The 21,624-nt window shown below is 45.1% G+C and overlaps 1 protein-coding gene and 1 long non-coding RNA gene across 7 annotated transcripts in view; one reads left to right on the top strand and one right to left on the bottom strand.

Moving 5' to 3' along the window:
- Positions 1–752: 752 nt before the first annotated feature.
- On the bottom strand, positions 753–11,440 carry LOC309541737. 6 transcript variants are annotated; one of them, XR_014223859.1, is made up of 4 exons: positions 8,524–11,440; positions 6,825–6,912; positions 6,236–6,379; positions 753–5,797 (listed from the first exon to the last, which is right to left on the bottom strand). It is a non-coding gene; the product is annotated as an uncharacterized lncRNA (long non-coding RNA). The 6 variants fall into 6 exon arrangements; XR_014223860.1 differs by lacking the exon at positions 6,236–6,379 and adding an exon at positions 6,416–6,595; XR_014223855.1 differs by lacking the exon at positions 6,825–6,912 and having other exon boundaries at positions 753–5,738.
- Positions 11,441–13,533: 2,093 nt separating this feature from the next.
- The window catches only part of KMT2E (lysine methyltransferase 2E (inactive)), a 55,270-nt gene continuing 47,179 nt past the window's right edge, over positions 13,534–21,624 (top strand). Inside the window, exon 1 of the mRNA XM_082241075.1 lies at positions 13,534–13,931. The gene's annotated coding sequence lies outside the window, so the exon portion shown is untranslated. The remainder of the gene's footprint in view (positions 13,932–21,624) is intronic.

A 21,624-nucleotide genomic window follows, 5' to 3' on the forward strand; every position in this document is an offset into this window, starting at 1 on the left:
AAAATATCTTAGCAACAGAAAAATCAACTTCTACCTCCCCGTGGGTCTTTTTCTTTCTTTCTTCTTTTCTCTATCTTATTGTGTTATTGCTTCTCTCAGTTGCTTTTAAACTTGTACTTTCTGTAGAATGGCTGGGCGCATTTTAGAGCAGTCAACCACGTAAAGACCTTTGGGTCTGCATTCTTTAACTTGCCTTGTTCTTTTAGCAGGACAACAGCTTCTTCAAGCCTTCTAATGTCTGAAGAACTTGAAGCCTGTCTTTCGGAACAAATCACGTGTTCTTCTCCTTCTGTTGCATATAAAAGGAGAATACAGCTTACTCCAGCAGGAGAAAGGGGACGGTGGATTAATGGACAGGACCTTGCACAACTCTTCCTAGTACAGTGGTGCCTCGCAAGACGAAAAGAATCCGTTCTGTGATTCTCTTCGTCTAGCGGTTTTTTCGTCTTGTGAAGCAAGCCCACTGATGGATTAGCGGATTAGCGGTTTATCTGCTGATCGGATCAGCTGCTAAGCGGCTTAGCGGCTTAGAAAAAAGGGGGGGAGGGAAAAAACCAGCAGGAACTTGCAAGACATTGTCCTCTTGCGAAGCAAGCCCATAGGAAATTCGCGAGTTTTCCGTCTTGCGAGGCATTCGTCTAGCGGGGCACCACTGTAGAGCTCGCCCAAGTTTCATCTTTGTATGCACCACACACGTACCAATGCAGGCAGCTGTTTTACCTACATGTATAGCCATTTTTTAAAAAAAAAAATGAGATATGGGTTTTCTGGTATATCAGACTTATACAATATAGTTTAATAATAATAATAAGTGTCACACCTGCCCCCCACCCACTCGTGAAGGGGCACCCTCACCAAAGTAGCAGGCAATATAGTGTTAGATGGCACCCAGCAAAACACAAGAACCCACCCCACACAATTCACTTCAGTATGCCCAGTTGAGCCATATACAACTGTATGTCCCCCCCATACTGTTCAGAGCAGGAAAATCCACATTAAATTGGGGGAGCGGTGAAGGCTGCCAGTTGGATGAGGACATCATGTTGACGATGCAAAAAAACATGCACACGTGGGATGCAATGAAACCAATTTAAACTGCTGTGTGTACAGTTTTGACAGCCATTTGCCCAAGGTCACCAGTTGGGCTTGAAGAAGAGAGATTTGAACCTGGTATTCAAATCTAAAAGCTGCCACTGAAAAGAGCAACAAAACCTGAGGCTACTTTGGTTAATACACGGGCATCTAGAATGTAGCTTAGGGCTGAAGAAATCCTCCTTTTACCAGAAATGAAATCCACATTGTTCTACTTTCAACTCTGCTAAGACAGCTGTAATAGAGAAGATGAAAGAGGGAGATGTCCTTCTGCGCTTTCAATGGGACAGGGTGAAATTAAACAAATGTAGCTTTGCAACCACACTGATCGAGGTGAAAAGAATATGTGCACCTCTTATGTTTCTTCTACCTCCAGCCATTAGGGTGAGGGGAAAATTGCAGCCCTTTAGAAAAAAAGGGGGGCAGATGCTTTTGTACAGCTGCAAACACTACACTGGCAAATTTTCTTCATCACGGTTTCCCTTCCAGTGAAGTTGTGTGAGTGACACTGCTAGAGAAGGGTAAGACGCTGTGACAGGAGGCTGCCTGTCACTCAGCCTATGTACTGAAAAGGCTCCAAAGATGTAACAGGAAGCACAGCAATCTTGAAACTAGGCTGCCACCTAATTGTTTCCTGATGGCGGGAGGGGGAGAACATCTCTCAAAAGGAAATTCCCTCCTCAACCCCTGCTGCTAACATTCCTCTATGCCAAACAAGATTTCCATCTCTATGAACCCAGTATCAGTTTCAGCAAAGCCAACAAGGGAGTCTCAATCACACCACCACTGCCCCCAATATCTGTAATGAAACTCCAGTTCTAAAGCAGATACAGGGGCTTCCTGTTTGTTCCCAGATCCAATTCAAGGTGCTCATCTTTTTGTGTAAAGCCCTAAACAACTTAAGTCTTCTTAGTCCTACAGGTAGTACCACCACCTTCACAGAAGGGAGAAGTAAAAAAACACACACATTTAAAATAGGATACATGTCCCAATTGTCAATTATGGATGGAAATAAAGCGAAGGCATAAATATAGCTAGTTACAAAAATATTACCAAATATATTCTAGGACAACCATACACATGCTTCCTAGAGCAGCCGCCATGGTGGTGGGAGCAGCATGAAGAGAGGATGGGCAAGGGGAGAAAGTCATTCCCCTCTCTCCTGCCCTTGGAGGGGGGGCAGGAATGCAACCTCCACACCAATTGGGGGTTGTCTGTACGCCAATATATCGTTCCATCAGTATTCATGGTGCTTTAACACATAAAAGGGGAAATGTTCCTGCCCAACGCCCTTGCAATCTCAAATTTAATCTTTTTTTGGAAGGAGGCAGAGAAGAGGAAGGACGTAGAGGCAGGGCAAGAGCAGAACGAACACGCAATTGTTAGTTCCATTTGCTTAGGCTTGACTGTAATAGGGCTGGGGAACTGGGCTGTTGAATCAAAGGCTTTGTGGGAAAGATGGGCTTTGAAAGTAGCAAGAGATGGAATCGTACAGGTATTCCAGAAGGCAGTGCCAAGCTCACATGGAATAGAACTCTTCCAACCAGGTGTAAATGTTTGTCACAAGAATGTCCAGAAGGAAAACACAAGTAGGGACAAAACTAGCAAGTCATTTAGTGTTCTGCACTCGGGGGCATTTCTACAAGTTGGAACTAGTGGATGATAGGGGAGAGGCTCATGTTTTCTTCACACTTTGTAATGGCAGGGCCTATTCACCATACACACCCTGCAACTGCTGGCAATTCAAACTTAGCTTGATGTAGCAAAATGAATCTGTTGAAATCTTGCATTTTTGCATACTGATTAAGGTGGTGCAGAACAGAAGTACACTATTTATTTACAGTGGTTCACATAAGCCGGCCAGCTACTGATTCCCCCCCCCCATGCAATCTCTAACATATAGTGGTGCAGTTAGGTAATTTTAGATTCTGAAATTAAACATTGTTAAGGAGTGAGTTCAACTTTTCTCCACTATCTATCCTTGAAAGCCCATTGTTCTTGGGAGTAGAACTCCAATTTTGTTTCATTCCACCTTATCTCCACCATAAATATAAAGGTAAAGGTACCCCTGACTGTTAGGTCCAGTCATGGACGACTCTGGGGTTGTGGCGCTCATCTCGCTCTATAGGCCGAGGGAGCCGGCATTTGTCTGCACACAGCTTCCAGGTCATGTGGCCAGCATGACTAAGCTGCTTCTGGTGAGCCAGAGCAGCGCACGGAAACGCCGTTCACAGAAACCAAAACAGTGCAGGCCTCGTGATCCCAGCAACTCTTCCCACTAGGTCTTGCTCCAATGAGGCAGTTGCAAGGACTGAAGGTCCCTGCCTTCCTAACATGCTCTAAGGCTCCTTCTCTCCAAGGTTTTCCCCACCAGTCTCAAACTGCATCTGCACACAACCAATCTCTGCTCTGCTCTTTTCATTTTTTCCTGTGTTCTAGGAGACTGGGGGGGGGGAGAGAGAGCTGGTCGCAGAAGGGGGACACTCCCTGGATTCTTCAGCAGCGTGTCTCAGCTGTCTCTTGGTCAACCTCCTCTCCAGTCTCTGCATCTGAACTGCTCTCTGCTGCAGCCTCTTCCTTCTCACTAAACCCTGTTGCCTATTTTGTTTCCGACACCTCCTCCTCCTCCCAGTCTGCTCCCTCTGACCACTCATTATCATTGTCCCACCACCACACCCCTCGCTCTTGAGCCTTCTTCTTTTGCTGGCTCCCCAGCTGGTGCCTCACACGATTCCTGAATAGCTGACTCTAAAAATACCCCATGCTGTACCCCTCACTGGCAGATTCACGCCTTCTTCCAGTCTAGCTGGAATGGGTCCTTGAACTCTGATAATGCCTTTTGTTTACCTGGAGAGAAGGGTGTGGAGAGAGGGGTGTGGAAACTAGCCTGCCTACCGTACAAAGGTAAAATTTGTATTTGCTGCTCTGCGCACCTTTGCCTCTAGCTCCACCCACCACACTGGAATGTGACTCTTGGAAAGTTGCCCAGAAGGGAATGTAGCCTTTAGGCTTAAAACGTTTCCCCATCTCTGTTCTAGATCTCTAGAGTAGGGCCATCTATCAATAGCTAAAGCACCTTTTGGGCTGCAAGGAGCAGCACTCTAGGGGCTGAGAAATTCCTGTGGGCTTTCACAGAACGGATTAGGCAACTCGTATAAGGGAGGCATAACCAAACACTTCCTTACCCAACAGACACTGCATAAAAATGTTGCACAATTACATTGGACTGTATTTCTAATGCTTTCAGATTATGGGTTCCTACCACTTGTGGATTTCCCCCCCCCCATTACACATGAACGATTAAGTTGTATTTCCCCCCCCCTTTAACTTTTGTTTTAAAATGTTTTTTGTTTCAACGAAACAGAAAGCCTAGGACACACAAAGGAGGGTTCAAGGTAACATATGGGGCTCTCCCCCCCCCCTTTTATCTTAACCACCACGAGACAGGTAAGAACAATAACTGGGCCAAGGTCACCCAGTGAACCTCATGAGCATCCAGACCTATGCTGTTGCCTGACAGGTTCCTAGTCTGACACACTAAGAATTATTCCAAATTGGCTTTCACTAGAACTAAGATAGTCCCCAAGGCCTATCCTGTCCTCACAAGGGTATTCAGATTGCTACTCCAAAAGGGGTTTCCAGAAACAAGAAGCTCAACTTCCCTGATGCCTTCCCAGTTTAGTCATGGGAGCTCTTTCAGGAAAGAGTTGTAGCCTTCAATATGTTGCTGGATGGCAAGTTTTCCAAGCCTGCTTCAAGTCTTTTAGACACCACACGCTTTCACTTTTTCTGCGAGCCCTTGGAGATTAAGTGTGTGAATGCAAATGATATGGTGCCATAGATATCCCTACTTTTTCCCAAGTTCAATTTGAAGGTTTCAGTCTTGCATTATGTAGTGGCTGCACTAGTCTATGATAAACAGCATTTCCTTACCATTATAAATATTTAAAAGCGGCTGTATGGGATCACAACCATTGCCAGGTATCCTCAAGTCCAAATAATTTGGTATTTGGTACTTTGAACAAGAGGACAGATCCGTTCTTTAAACAGATAGCAGTACAGTAGTTGTGTTCATGTTTAAGACTGGAATTCTGGCAGTAAGCACTAATGCTAGGTTCCTAACATTACTGCTTACATTTCCCCCCTCTCAAAATAAGTTGAACTGGAGCCACAGAATGTTTTGAAGGCCATAATTCAAATACATACATCCAGCATGACCCAGCTTTATCAATTGGTCCCAGCTGCAATCTACTAAACAGTTAGGAATAAACCACAATTTATTGTTTGTGGTTTGAAATGTTAGTTTGTTGGTAGATTGCCATTCAATTTACTTTACAATCGGAGAAGCTGTCTTACAGTGCAACCTTATACGTATCAACCCAGCCCAATCAAGCTGAATGGCACTTGCTCCCAAGTTAAGAGTACAGAATTACTTGATTTCATTCTCTTGAAGTAATTCAGGATTGCACTAGCTGGGATACAAGTGATTGAAGTTCAGAGGCTTTGCAAGATGCTGAGAACACCCTCATGCACTTGTATGATTTCCTTTTCAAACAAGCAGTTTGGGAGCTGTTCAATGCTCCTGTCCACCATCACCAAGGATGCCTCGCAATCCAGGTTTGTCACAGTTCTGGATGTTAACCTCACTATGGAAAGGTGATGCACCGTTATTTGTTCCCCCAAAGTTGCAGACTTGTGTGCACATCTAATGATGTGAAAAACAGTATCTCAGATTATAAAGTTAACAGGCTATACTTACTGGCATTGTTTTAGCAGCTCCTAAAACCCTGACGTGCAAGCAGCAAGACCTATAAATGCTTCCAAAGTAGTCTGCTCATCCCTTGCGTTGTCAAGTGGGCCTTACATTTTCCCATAGCCTTAATAACAATGACAGAAGTAGCAACATGAAAATTGCTTTTAAACACCAGACAAGCTTAAGTTAAATAATCCTCCAGTACCAAAAACCTGCATCTAACCAAACCTCAGACTACAATGAGAAGGCATGGTCATACCGCTTTTAGAATCCCATTGCCCAAATTTGCATTATTTTTTTCTCGTCTTTTTTTTGTTTTGTTTTGTTTTGGCCTTGTTTACATTCTATGGTCTTCCCTGTCGGGGGGGGGGGAGGCTCAAACTTGCTCACCGCAGCAAATCTCAGCCAGCCTCTATTAAAGGTGATGTATTTAAGGCTTCCTCACAGTCTTGGAGCTGCAGGAGGCAAAGAGAGTTCTCTGCACCTGCCTCAAAGGGGAGAGCAGGGAGGCAGGGAGGCAGGCATTCAGGGCACCTGGCAAATACAAAGGAAAGTTAATATTCTTCTCACCATCACCTCTGAGCTTGAGGGCGAAGGTGAAGCAAGCAGCTTATCTGCATTTGCTGGATGCTCCAAGTAGCCACCAAACAGAGCCAAAGCTACCCTTCACTCTTAATCTGCTCCAAGCTGGGAATGAAGAAGGGAACAAGGGCTTCTTCTTGCACTGCATGGAATGCCCCACTTTTGAAGCTGCAGAAAAGATTAAACACAGTAAAAAAAGTTGGGAGTAAAAAAAACGGTAAGACATCACAACAGGAACACAACCAGCAGGGAAGAGTTAGCAGAGATCGCTAATCCTCAAAAGTATTTTCAACTGGTATGTAAACATCTTACAAGTATGTGCCAGGCAAATTACCCTGGGGAGGGCATTCCGAAACCAGGACAGGGCTACTGAGAAATCAATTTCATAGTCACCCACCTAACCTCTGTAGGTAAAAGTACATGAAGCCTTCCTAAAGAAACTTGTCCATCTTATAAGGATCACAGTGCGCACAGGATATTCACATCTGTGGAATAGATTTTCCTGAAAATTCTCCAACACAACATCCAATCTGCCTGCCACAATATCTGCATTTTTTTCAGTAGGAAGATGTGGTCTATTTCTATTCCAAAACCATGTTATGTTCTAAAGTCAGTACGCACTACATTTGCTTGCCTGGCCATATTTGTTTTCAGTATATTCCTTCCACAGTTCAGTACAAATACAAAAATGTCTTGTCCAAATCAAATGCACTCTTTTTTGAAGCTGTGGTAAACATACAGGCAACCCAAGTGAACTGAGCTGAGAGGAAGCCACCAGGTGGTTTCTCAATTCAGCTAAATATACCCACATCTTTCAAGGAAGGCATAGCTGAAGAGAGAAAACCAGCTTGAACCTTCTTTCACTCAAAATAGTCAGAAGACAGAATTTGAATACCTAGGGTGGTGTTTTTTTATACTTTCTGTATAAGCTGTGACATTCTAGAGTTTAACTCTAACTCAAGGATAGCTAACCTGTAGCTCTCCAGAAAGTAACAACTCCCATCATTGGCCATGCTGGCTGGAGATTATGGTTTTGGGAGTCCAACAACATATGGAGAGCCACACGTTCCCCACCCACCGTTCTAAGTGTTTGGCTCAAATGCCAATTTCACTTGACTGCCTTTGCTTGGAAACAAAGAAATTTATACTGGCTTTATTTCAAGTGTTCACAATGAACAGCAAGGTGAAGTATGAACCATTTTTGTGGCCCGAGTAACAATTATACTATTCTCTTACAGTCTTTTTACTGCAAACTATGTTACTCACCACCACCAAATTTCCTGTTACATTCACCCACACACAGAAAAGTTGAGCAAACCTATAGCAGTTTAGACAAAATAGGCAGTACATCTTGTTTTTGGAAATTCACAATGTCCTTCACAAGAGAAAATTCAATAGTTCTCCTGGGTTCTGGAGCTGGGTTCACTGCATGGAAAGAACCCATTTGCATTAATTACACACTATGTGCCATTCATGGCATGGAAGGAATTGTGCCCACTCAGGGGCACACTGCTGGCCCTTATTGTTGGAACACCAACTTCAGAAAGGTGTTTCCCAAACTATAGCTTCCGCTTTTTGAGTAACTGATTATCTAAATCAGATTGCTTACCTTGCAAGGACAGACACAACTATTTGGAAGAGCATCTTGCAATACCTTTGAAGTACTGCCTGTGGAGGTGAATGCTTATGAGTAACTTGCAAATGTGACATGAATTATTTTGGATGCACTGCAGCATGCTGGATTGTGAAGCACTTCTCTTGCACTTAATTTAGCAACTCTTTCCCCAAAGCATTAGAAAACCAATCAGATGTCTAAAAATTTCCATGAACTAGAGATTTGTCCCAAGGCCACCTTGCATTGCTCTTGAACACAGATCACACTCATCGAGTATGAACAAATCGCCATATCTTGTTGGAAGTCATTTTGTCACTGTGCCGTTTCTCTCCAAAAACCTTGTAGGGAAGCCCAGAGAAGCAACTCAACTTCTCCCTGCTATTTCACCTATAATTACCAGCTCTCAAAATATACTGGTATATTACTTTTTCTGAATATGGGCATTTTTGCATAATGGCTAAAGGTTCACCCAGATACTCGCCTATCTTGTGGAAATTGAACATCTTGCCTTGATGATCTGGGTGTCCTTGGTTATGGGCTAAGATAAATGGCAATGAAACAGGATGACTGAAGCACATAAACCAATGGTGGTAGTAACACCCTGTGGCTGAAGTCAAGTCCATTATGTTTCCCCCACCCATCAGACACTTCTCAGTCAGGATGTAACTTCAAGAGTTCCACTTCACCAAATGGTTTTTTTCAGTATAAACGTTCACATGAGCTGTGTCTGTCAGTCTCCACAAAAGCAGTTGTGTATCTTAGAATCAGAATCTTGAGTGAACTGGTTTTGTTCTTGGCTGATGTTTTTGGGTTGTACCTGATGATTCTGTCACACAAACTAAGAGTATTCCTTTGATATCTGGCAGAGTTCAAGACTTCTCTGTCTGAAATACTAGTCATTTTTTGACTTACTGAAATTCCTCAAGGGTTTCTACTCTTCGTGTAACACTTAAAATAATCAATTCTTATTCAGCTGTACTTCTCCGCTGTACTTGAATTGCTGCCTCTACAAATAAATAATACCATCATTAGCACCTGGTACATAACACAGTATTTATGGGAATATGGTGCTTTTAGTTAAACACCTGCCACTTTTCAATAGTGGCTCCTCCTCCCCAAAGCTGGGTATATGGGGATTTTCCATGTGGTTTATTACAGCTATCAAAGGAGCAGATCCTATCATTTTGGCTTTTAATTCTAAGCGAAGAACTAACTTCACTCAACTAATGGGCAAATTTCAAGATCATGATTGTGCTGATGATGACTATCAAATTTCATGCCAGGTATTACTGTATTTCTGTTGTGTTCACCAAGTCCACAAACAAGCTGAAGTAGTTTTGGTCACCAAGCTAGCAATGAAGGAGAATAGGTTTATCTAATTACTTAGGCTTCAGGATTCATAAACAGTTGAAACTGCCAATAATACCACCTACAACAGACCAATCCAAGTCAAACATTTTTGGGGGCACAGTGGGCCTGTAACAAACAAAGTTAAAAGCAAAAGGTTATAAAATGGTTAGTAATCAAATGGGGGGAGGGTGAAATAAAAGAAGAAACTGGTAAATTTGGTCCTGAACTATTCTGACAATAGGTATGAATGGTCTCAGAAGAGTTCGTTACCAAATTTACCAGTTTCTTCTTTTATTTCCCTCTCCCCTCAATCATCCCAGTGTGAAGCAAATTTTGTAAGGAGGAAATGTCATGCAAGCCACTGTTTGTCTAACACTTGAAGGGAAGCTGGGTTTGACACTGTCAAGGTTGCATCTTCCTGAAACATTAGTCTTCAAATAGATCTATTACAATTTTAAAATCTACAAAAAAAACCATGTTAAACGTTACTTCCTACAGTGTTTTAAAACTTGTATTCTGTTCGATACCATGGAAAAGCAAACAGCACACTTTTTAAGAATTCCCCATTGTTGTATGCTATTAAAAAAAATTCCCTTCAGAGCTGTAACTAAAGCAGATAACTTTAGCAACAAAATAAAGTTATGTAAGCAACTGGGCTTCACCCTCAGCTTATATATTTTAGATTAATATCCCCAAATAGTCCTAACACTGGGGGCGGGGGAGGCTAAATGTTCAGGTGTCTGTTTTTAAATGTTACCACTGTAAAACCAAAACAATCCAAGATCCACCTATTGATAGTTAGGATTAATAATGCAGTTCAGCAACAAGTACATGCAGCACAACCTAATAATATTTTGGACTAGAAGAATGTAGGTTCTTCTTTTTTTAAGAGCACGCAAGTTCCAAGGGTATTTCCAGCCCTTGCTAATGATTAGTTAACAGCATTAAAAAAAAGTCAGGCCACATCCAGATATGGTCAAATATGTCCAGTCTGACGGGTTAGGAATGTGCCCTGTCACTTTAGGTTGCACCAAGTCATGTGTTTTCTTCAAAAAGAGCGTAGCTAAGGAGGTCTATCCTGTTACATTTAGCCTCTCCTTCACCACCCTCATCCATGGAACCTAAAATGGAGATCAGAAATCTCCCTGCAAGGGGAGGGATACCAGGATCTTCATTAGTTTCACAGAAAGGCAGCTGCACCACACTAAAACCACCATGCTATCATCGATGACCAACTTCCTCCTTGCATCCCCAACACGGACTACGTGAAGTGTGTCATATTTTCCCTTGCAAGGCGCGGATGGGGCAGGGTGGGTGGGTGCCTGGAAATCCGGGAAACACTGAAGGATGGAGTCACTCTGCGCCACCACCAGCTGGCGAGAAGAGAGAGGCCTTGATGCGGGTCGCACAAGCCGGTTAGCAAAGTGGATCCCCACCCGTGGGCAGGATTCCTAACTGCAGGGGGTCGGACTACAGGACCCTCGGGGCCCCTTCCAACTCTACCTCTGCCTCGTTTTACAGAACTGCAAACTGAGCCGAGCTACACGAGCCCACCCTCTCAAAAAAAGGGGAAGCGTTTTACTCCGGAGTCCAACAGTTCCTCTGCATTCTCAGTCCCGCGAACGCAACGGGCTCGCAGTTCGCGTCCCTCTCCCCCCCCCCCGCCGCCGCCTTTAAGCCGCCGCGGGCGTCACGCGCTCCGCCTCCCCCCCCCCCCGCGCGTGGAAAAAAAAAGGGAGCGAGAACTTTCCCTGGCAGAAGCGGCGGCGGCTGTGGGGGGAGGGGAGGTCCCTGTCAAAACAGTCGACGCCCTTCGAGGGAGGAAGAAAAGACGCTTCGCTGAACAGCTGCTCGACGCGGGCGGGGGAGGGGGGAGGGGCGTGTATGTGAAAAGAGGAAGGCAACCGCCGCGACCGCACGGAAAGGGACTCCCCCCCCCCCTCACATCCCTGTCAAGCCGAAGAGCCACGAACGCCGCCGCCGCCGCCTCCTCCTCCTCAGCCAGCTTGGTCCTCCGCCAAGCCCCACACAAGAATGCAACGCGGTCACATGACCTCCGGCGGACGTGCGGCTCCCTTCCCTCTCCAGGGACACCTCGCGCCATCTTGGACTGACGCAGTTACAGCTGCCGACGAGACTCCGCCGACCAGCGGACCTTCCTCCGAGCCCCGCCACCGCTGCCACCGCACCCCGGCTCGGTCGAGGGGAGGGCGGGCGACCCCCGCTGTCCTTCCGCCCCCTGGGCCCCGCCGTCCCTAGCGCCTCTCCGGAGAAGCCTCTGCCCCCTCTCCTCACCCACCGCGGCTGGTATCATGGCACCCGTTTTCTCCCTTTGCACCAGCCACCCCCGACAGCTCCCCGAGCCCTGCCCAGCAGCAGCTGCGTCTGCCCCTGCTGCAGGATGATGTCAGCGCCTGCCAATCGGAGCGCGCCTCCGCGGCCCGTCCGCAGAGCTGATTGGCTGCCGCTCCCCACCCTCCCCCCGCCTCCTCCTGACTCAGTGCGCTCTCCGCGGTTCGCTGCGGAGAAACGGCCAAAGACAGGAAGGGGGAGGGGAGGGAAGGAGGGAGGAGAACAACAACCTCGCGGCGCGACAATCACCAACCGCCCCGAGACGGCAGTCGCCATTTCGTATTACAACAGGCGGAACCCCCAAGCGAGCAGCCCCACCAAGCGTCCTAGAAAGAGAGAGAGAAATAGATACACATCGGGATTAGACAAGGGGGGTGAAGAAAATAATAAAAAACAATAAGCACATCCACACACTCCACCATGGTCACAAGACATTTAATCGCCCTCCCTTTCTCACCCCTCTGCATACTCTGCGCCCCACGGCAGCCGCCTTCTGTGGGGTCCAGTCGGGCAGCCAGACAAGTGCCATTCCCACCTCAGCTGCTGCTTCCTCCTACCGGGAGCGAGCTCCTCTTAGCTAAGCCTGTTCCTAACTCCCTCCTCCTGCCACTCGATGGTCTCGGCTCCATCAAGGCAGGGCAAGAGCTGCCAGCCCAGCTTTTATCTGGTGCCCCGAGCTTGCGCACTGAAGGAGGCTCACTCAGCCCCTGGTGGGCGTCGAGCGAAAACCCCGGCCTGCCTGCCTGCCTGCCTTCCCCTCCCTCGCTCGCTCGCTCGCTCGGCTCCCGCCGGAGGGGCTGCGAGAGCAGGCGGGCCGGGAAGCGGGCTCCGTGCGGGTGGCGGGGAAGGAAGGCGCTCGGCATTGACGGGGAGGCCGCCATAGCTGGTTGCCGTGAGCAAAATGGGGGACGGGGACGCGCGGCTACGAGTTGCCCTCTGAGCCGGGACAGGTGTCCCGAGATTTCCAGAGAAGGGCCATTTCCTCCGCTGTTTTGAGGGAGCGGATCCGACCCTTCGCTCGCACCTGTCCGAGGGTGAAAACGAGAAAAAGAATCCCTCCGATGAAAGGCTCGTGCGGTCGGACGCCACGAGTCGCAGCTGCCCGAGACGAGCCTCTCCGCGGCCGCCCAGCTGCAACCCCGAACCCTTGGCCTGGAAAACAAACGCCGTCGAGCGCGGCTTCCTCCCTGGCCGCCCGAACGCTAAAGGGACACGTTGCTGCTGAAAAGGACTACTTTTCACGTCTGAAGTCCAATGTACGGCTTATACGCGTGCACAAACCCAGAGCCATGCCAGTGGTCCCGAGGTGACACTTTGCACGTTGCTCGCCGAGGCCCCGCCAACTAAGCCAGTTTGTTTTGTAGATCCTGAACGTGAACTCTTAAAACATACATAGACGGTCGGGGCTGCGACCCGTCAGCCTTCCTTAGGCAATCCGTCACTTGCTTCGGGCAACTTCCTCCTCTCCCTCACCGCCTGTCACAGCTGAAAGCCTTGCCTGGCCGCCCTGAATACGAACCCAAACGACTCCCCCTGCCCTCGTCCCACCCGGCGCTTCCCCGACCCTCCTCTCCTCCCTATTCGCGCTCCCGTCGCCTGGCTTTATTAAGGAGACGCACACACATTGCAAAAATGGACTGGGTGTCGGGCGAGGGTGGGTGTCGGGCGGGGGGCGTCTTGCGCTGCCGGGCACCAACGGAACTCCAGCCCACAAGCAAAATGGCGGCTGTTTGGCTTCGCCCTGGTAACCCTGCCCCTGCCAGGCGGGACGGGTGAACCCCGTGCAGCGGGAGGAAGGGGGGGGAGTGAGGCGACGCCATTTTCCCAGAGAGAGAGAGAGGCAGTGACATAGGAGGGAGCGTAGGCGGCTGCGAGGAGGGAGACGGGAGCAGGAGCAGCGGCGGCCGCGGCAGCAGCAGTGGCAGTTAGGGGGTTTGTGCAGAGGTCCTGAGGCGAAGGCGCTTCTCCCTCGGCCGCCGCGGGACTCGGGTGCAGCCCAGCCGCCTTCCTCGGGGTTCCCCGCTGCCAGTGAGCCTCTCCCCACCCCCAGCTCCCCACAGGCGGCTGAGGGGCTCCGTCCTGCCCAGGCGAGGGACATCCGCAGTGGGACTGTTGCATTGTTTTGGTTGGGGTAAGAGAGGGGCTCGGTTAAGGGGGTGCTGCTTGCCTGGCCTGTGACCATTACAGGTGAGTCTGCCATTATTATCCTTATTTATTGTGGTTGTCATGCCCCGTGATGGGAGCCTGAGGGGGAAAGGCGGCGGCAGGGGGGGGGGACACCTTTCAAAAAGAAAGGCTAAAAAGTGGCGGCGCATCTCGTTTCCTCTGGGGGGTGTGTGTGTATATATATCTATATATATGCGTGTATTATATTCATTCTGGATTGTGGCTCTTCTTTTTACTCCGTAGGCTCACCTCGCTCCGGTGGGGGTGGACTGGCTGAAAAGGGAGAGGGAGTCGCTCTATCTTGCGAATATGGCGCGTTATTGTAACTGGCGGAGCTGATGGGTGGCGTGTGTGTGTGTGTTTGGGGGTGGGGGCCCCCGCTATGCCAGCCCCCTGCTAGAAATAAATCTCCCAGAGGTCGCTTAATGCGATGAAAGCGTGCTTTTTTTTGCTTGTGTTGTCTCTCGCTTTAAAGAACAGGCGCGGGTTTTTTTTTGGGGGGGGCAAATATTTATGTTATTGGGAACCGAGGTTCCCGTAAGACGAATTCGGGCGCTATGTCCTTGTTCAACCCACCGCCCGCCCCCCGGCCACTGTTATTTGTTGTGTTTTGTGGTACTAATAGGGCTCATTACGGGCCTAATCTTCCTTCACACAGACACACACACACATATACATATATACACCTCTCTCATTTTATCTTCCATCTTCTCGTTTCCCCGATCCGTGCGGTGTCTATAGTAGCAGGCGAACGGCGAGCAGTTCCGAAGACTTTGAGGAGCGATTTAAAAGGGGGTGGGGTGGCAGGTGGGGATTTACCCCGGAGTCCCCCTTTCCAAAAACTGGTTGCATAAGGTTATATTTGCCCTCATCTTTGTGTTATACCCTCCGTGCCTCCTGGCCAGGGCTGGCGTGCCGGGAGCGACACATAGGGAACCTCTTTCTTGAAAGGAGTTGGTGGCATAGACCCTGCTGCTGCAGACATGGGGGAGGAGAAACAAACGGTCCACTGTGTTAGTACTAAATAGGGTAGAAGAAACATAATATAGTCCAATTAGAAAGGTCCCGTCCTTCTCAGCACTCAATCATCGAGGAATGCGCGGTGATTAAAAGCCTAGTTAGTGGTTTTCAAATGATGTAGACAACTCTCCGAAATGCTACTCTTATAGTAAACCATATGAATTTAGGGCTGTTTTCCTCCTCCGTATATTTAGATTACCTTTAAAGAGATTAATAGTGGAACACTTTCCCCCCCGGTTAAAAGCATATCTAAAAGAAATCAAAGCAACGCCGGGAAACCTAGGTGACCTACAGAGGAGGTTGGATGACACACGCTATACTTTTAAAGTTACTTTCCATAAAAGTGGAGTAAAAACTGTAATTTCCCTCTTTTGTCCTTTAGAGATTCTAAAAATGGCGGCCTCAGGCTGATGTTGTGGTAATCTAATCAGCTCGGGTTCTCCACACCCCATGCAGTGCATTTGTCTGCAGCACATTTATAGGCTTAATATGCTTAAATGAAAAAAAGACTGCCGTCTTTAAGTCATGAACGAAACGTACCTCGTCTTTGCTACGATTAAAATGCTGGGTTCCAGCTGATTAATTTTATTGGTTATTTGTGTGAAAGGCACAAATCAACGAGACCAGTCTTCCTAGGGGAGGGGATTGATGACGGACTGGTGTAGCTGCTGTGGTCTGTGTGTGTATGTTTGAAGTGAGTTCATATGCATGCCATATTAATCTTTTTACTTTTGTTTTTAAAATGGTGGACAAGTTCCTCTTGGCCTCTTAATCTAGATTTGTGCTGTAATGTCTAATGCTGGCATGCAACCAGCATTACAATGAGAACATGAAAATAATTTTTATCATGGCACTTCATTTGAGATTGTGATAGCACTATCAAGCCAAATAATTTCTAATCTATTAATAATCTGTTGCTGCTGGACAGATTTTTCCTGTGTTTCTCCCTCCCCCAAGGAATTATACAGACAGATTTAAAACTCCCCCTTCTTCGAGGGGTGGGTGTGTTAAAGGTTACATGTCTTAAATGTGACTTTTCTACATGATTTTTTTGTTATACATTACATGTGAAATGCATATTTCACTGTGAAAAGGGATTGTTTGTAAAGTGCTAATTGCCACAGACAAATGAATAGTGATGATGCATTTAAAATACAGTAACTATTGTGCTGTTAAGCCTTCTCCTTTATCTTCCCTCCTCCCCTGCCCCCCTTCCGGGTCTGTTGAATACAGTTGAGAGCAACATGCTTATCTAAAAGTATATGAAAGTTTCACTTAATTATATTTTTAATATTTTTGCAGTTAGAATGACTTGAGGGTCAAGTTGGAACTTTAATGCGTTTGTGTAACCTTCTGCAAAATATTATTTAGCAGTGGATTTTCCCTTCAACCTTGGCAACATTAATTTACATATATTAACTTGACTGTCTTGCATAGTTAATAACCTGCTTCTTAGACGAGTAAATGGGGACAAAGTATGCATTACAGGGCTATTCATGTATGCCTTCAGTATGTTGTGAGGCCAAGAACATGTTGGTTTACACATGGTTTAATGTATGGGACTACAATCCTTTATCCATTTAGCAGGGAGTAAGCACCATTGAACTTAATGGGACTTGCAGCTGAGTAAATGTGCATAGGCATATCTAGTCAAAACGATTGTCACTTTAATGATTTTAATATTTTTCATACTGTATATACAGTCTTGTGAACCTGGAAAAAGTTGATCCTTGATTATAAACAATTTTGCTTAGGTGTTCATCTTCTCATTTGAATTATAAATTGAATTTTGTGTGCTGAAAAATCAAGGGTGGCATCTAACGAAGTTAGAGTAGAACTGAAATCCATTGATTTAAATGGGTATACTCTGACTATAGAATAGTTAGTTGGATGCCATCCAGATGGTTTGGTTTTATTTACTACTTATGATGACAATATTTGGTTTCTCCAAAATGGGATTCCAAGAAAACAGAATATTATGTTAATTCAAAACCCACCATTAAAAGAGAATTGAAGCCATTTTAAGGCCTTTGTTCTATGTTGTCTGTAATGTGGAACTGCTAGTAATGTTGCATTCCACTAGTGGGTTCTGAACTGTACGTATCCTTATTATAAGTTTTATTTTGTTCATTGAGATTTTTAAACAGAAGGCTCACCTGGTTTAGTGGAGCCACAGTTCTAGCTTCCTGGCTGTCACTCACTGGGGAGGGGCAAGGCAGTGAGCAGATTGCCATGGTGCACTGGCAGAGCCAACTCTGTGCTTCCACTAGTGTTTGATGCAGGATCTCTTTGCCCCTCTCCCTCCCAGCAAGCAGCAGCGACATGTCTCTTGGGAAGCAGCATTGCAGCTCTACCTCATCAAGAAAGGCAGTTCTGCACCCAGCAGAATTTAGGATTGTAGCCTAAATGATTTCGTACTGCAGATTCATTTGTTAGAATCAAAAAGTGAGCTTCAATGGGTCACAAATCTGGAACACAACTCGTATATTTCATCCAGTGAACCATAGTGTACCTTTTGGTACGCCGAGAGTCACAGTAATAGGACTTAATAAAGTGTTACATGGCTTAAATTATTTTTTCCATATGTGGAAATCTTATGCATGTTTATTCAGATATAAGTCCAATGGTGGACAGCATAGTGGTGTGGCAGTGCTCACTTGACCTCCTGGCAGCAGAGTCACTTCTGCTTACCAGGAGGAAGAGCGGGAGGGATAATGTGGCTGGGAGGTCAGCGCTGTGCAGATGGTACAGGTAGAAGAACCATGTTGGCTCCCCTGCTGTGTTTGCACAGAGCTGACTTCCCCACAACCTCACCTCTCCCACTCTTGCTTTTGGTAAGTAGCAAATCAGTGATCCAGAGGTCTGGTTATTACATTTTTCAGGAATTACATTCTTCTTTTAAAAGTGCAGCAAGGTCTTTGATCTGAGCTTCTGTTAAATAAACTTTGGTATCATAAGTGAGTTGAGCCTTGGTTGAATTCTGAAACTTCTTTTCAGAAAACTTATTTTTGTAAATTGCTGAGTTATGGAGCACTACAAAATAGAATAAATAGAGCTAACATAAAATTTGTTGGCATATTTTCTCTACAAGGAGGACAAATTCTTGTACAGCAGCTAAGTAAACATATGGGGCTCCATTCTTCTCATAGAAGGAGCTTCTAGTTTACAGAAGAAATCTTCTGTATGAGCATATCAGAAGCACTGAATCCAACATATGACTATAAAAAGTCCACTGTGTGCTGTTCGTCTTAAGCCTTTGACCAAGACAATGTCTCAAATAAAAATTCAATGTAATCTGTAGTACAGTTGGTCCAAAATAAGTTGGTTTATTATTTCTGTTAAGAATTAAAATATTCTCTGAACTACACTGAGTGACATCCATTTGTGTCAGCCTGCTTGTGCCAACAGGGCTCCCCCTATCTGTCTCCATTGCCGCTTCCTGAGAGCCCCCAAATCTGCTCTAGGGGATTGGAGGATTCTCTGAAACAAGTTGGGGTGTGGTTGGGTTGCAGGGGTGAGGAGAGGAAGGGGAAGTTCTGTTGCTTTTGCTGGCACAGCTGGACATAGTCTCCTGAGTCTGTAGCTCAAATTTTCATTAGTCTGTGATGTAATGGAAGCCTTCCCACACCCCGTGCTTTGTAACCTGTAAAAAAATACAATTGTATTTTATCTCTTTAAAATAGTGGATATTCAGATGTTTGTTTCACTTAATTTTAAAAATGCCTGGCACCATCTTTATCTTTTTAGATGGCAGACAAACCCCCTCCCACGAGCTTTTGGACCTTAAGTTGAAGAGTGAAGTGCTTCACATCTCTTAGTGGGGCTGGTTCTGTGAAGCCATTGTATTGTAGGTTTTTACTGGTTTGTCGTCACTCTTTTTAGTGTTTATACTTTATTGTAAGCCACTTTGGGTCTCTTTTGTGAGTAAAGCAACTAATTAATATAAAAAATAATAGAATTAATCTTGTGTACATGTTTTGTATCAGGGCTTAACATCTAATAGTCTTGGTCAGTTTTATTGCACATAGCCAAAGGCTGCCGCAATGTACACAGAATTATTTGACAATTAAAAGAAAATATACTGAATTGATAAAAAAAGACTTAAAACATTTATATTATTAAAACATTACGTACTCTAAACATCTAATAAGGTTCAAAGCTTGTGGCTCAATTTTTTTTTGTGAAGTTTCCAAATCATATCCTGAAATATTATCTTAAAAGGAGCAGCACCCCCTGCATCTTGGACTGAAGGTGGGGAAAGTAGTGGTGCTTTCTTGTCACTTATTTAAATGGTGCAGTGCATTTCCTTTTCATTTGAATTGCAATGTAATAATGGAAAGCTTTAGCAGGAATGCAGTGAACATGACACTAAGCCAAAGATAAGCCTCAAATGCACATTTGGAACTCCAATTTAATTTAGACCGTGATATACAAAAGAGTATATTTTGATTCACCAGTTACAATTCCAACATTTTCAGATTTCTTTGTTGCTGTTTTTTACTTATTTATTACATTTACTGTATATACCACCTTTCCCCCCAAGAAGCTCAAGGTGGCAGACGTGGTTCTTCCGTCCTCATTTTATGGTTAGACTGAGAGGCAGTGAGTGGCCTAATGGTCTAGTAAGCTTCATGGCTGAGTGAAACCAGACATTCTATAATCTTTGAAATATGCCTTATTTGACACTGAAAAGAAACCACCTATTCTTCTACTGTTTATTGAATTTAAATATAAGGAGAAGTTGGTTATTGGGGGGGTGTTGCATGCATGCTTTATAGTTGAAAGTAATAAACTGCATTATATTTGTGGGATGATTTCAGCTTTCTCGTGAGTAGAATTCTATTACTGGAATACTCGCACTGGAGGAAGAGAGGCAATATTTACTAATTCCTCCTTCCTGCAGTTCTCCTTGACCCCTGAAAAGCTGCTCTAAAAGTTTGATGATTCTCCCCCCTCCCTCTTTCCAGCAGGAAATCCCTTTGATTTCAGTCCTGTCTGTGAATGGAAGGAACACTGAATCCAATCTGATGCCTTTTAAATGTTTTAAACTACAATAATAGAATACCATTTTTCAGCCATCACCTCCTTCGCAATGCATTGATGCAAGACTATAGGAGTGCAGCCTTCTGGGCAGTGTTAGAAACTCAGATATATAAGCTAATCGCTAAATGGCACCTTAAACCCAGGTTATGATCACCACAATGGAATGTCTAGGCACCCCCTGGAGGGAGATTTATTATTATTATTATTATTGATTTCATTTCTATACCACTTTATATTTTAAATTAAAAAATCCCAAAGTGGTTTACAGCACATTAAAACATCAAATCAAACAATCCAGAATACAAATTCAAGCTTCAGGGGAAATATTTCAGATCCTTCTCCAAGTGACATTTTGTTTTCCACATATTTATTTACCGACTTAATTTATATAGCTGCCCCATAGTACTGTAGGAAGCCAGTGTGGTTAGAGTGTCAGACTTGGACCTGGGAGATCAGGGTTCAAATCCCCACTCCGTCATGAAGTTCACTGGGTGACCTTGGGCCTGTCACAGCCGTGTAGCCTATCTCATAGGGTCATTGTAGGGATTAACTGGGGGGGGTGTGAACCATGTACTCCTTGGAGAAAAATGTGGGATATAACTGTGATAAATAAGCTCTTCTGCTTACCAGTTTAAGAAAGCTGGAGAGCCAGATGGAGATGTCAAGTCACCAACCTGCCATCCATAGATCTCCAAGTGGCCGCAATTGGACCTGCGCCAGTAGCAAAATGCGCCTGGCTAATTTCTAACACTGCTTCTGGAGTAGTGCATATTTTTTAAATAAAGAGAAAAATATCTTCTCATCATGTTATCTCCAATGAAATAACCATTAGTAGCCACCCACCACAGTCAAGTTGCAGCACATATATTCCTTTCAATGTAGCATTCTGTTTCAGTGGTTAAAGAAAAAACAGCAACCTTCCTTAGAGAGCACAGACTAGAAAGCTTATGGCAACTGATCATAGAACCATTTTCTCATATGTTTTGGGAGAAGGTTTAATTATTGTTTATTATTCTACCCAGTTCAGGAGTAAAAACTAGGAAAATATCTAAGATTGCAATCTTAACTACACTTACTAGGGAGTAAGCTCAATTGAACACAGTGGAGCTTACTTCTGGATAAACACAGATAGGCTTGTGCTATAGGTTCTGCTGTCTTTTGAGAAGGTGCTAATTTTGCCGAGCCTGCACAAGACATTTTGCTGTTTGAGGCAGAGCAGCAAACCCCTCCCCTCAAAAAAAAATATTATGGTGCATAATATCCAAGGTCAAACAAGTTATTCTGGCAGTAAAAATGCAGCAATAATAAAATAATTTTAAAAATTGCTGCCCTTTCAAAACAGCCCAGATCAGCAGCCTAAGCATTGCTAACTCTTAGAAACATTAAGTTCATTTCATTGTTATCCCATCCTTCCATGGGGCAAAGTGTGGCATTAACTTTCCCCATTATCCTCCTTCATAATAACCGTAGGAGGTAGGTTAGAGAGAATGAACAGAGATCCCAGATGTCCCTGATTTAGTCCACCAATCTGACCACTACACCACACTGCCTTTTTAATATCAGGGCTTTATAACACAAAATTATACACTTGATTTGAAATGACACAAGCTAATCCACATATAAAAAGTACAGTAGTACCTCCGGTTACATA

This window comes from Podarcis vaucheri (genome assembly GCF_965113315.1).
Source record: "Podarcis vaucheri genome assembly, chromosome: 10".
NCBI lineage: Eukaryota > Metazoa > Chordata > Lepidosauria > Squamata > Lacertidae > Podarcis > Podarcis vaucheri.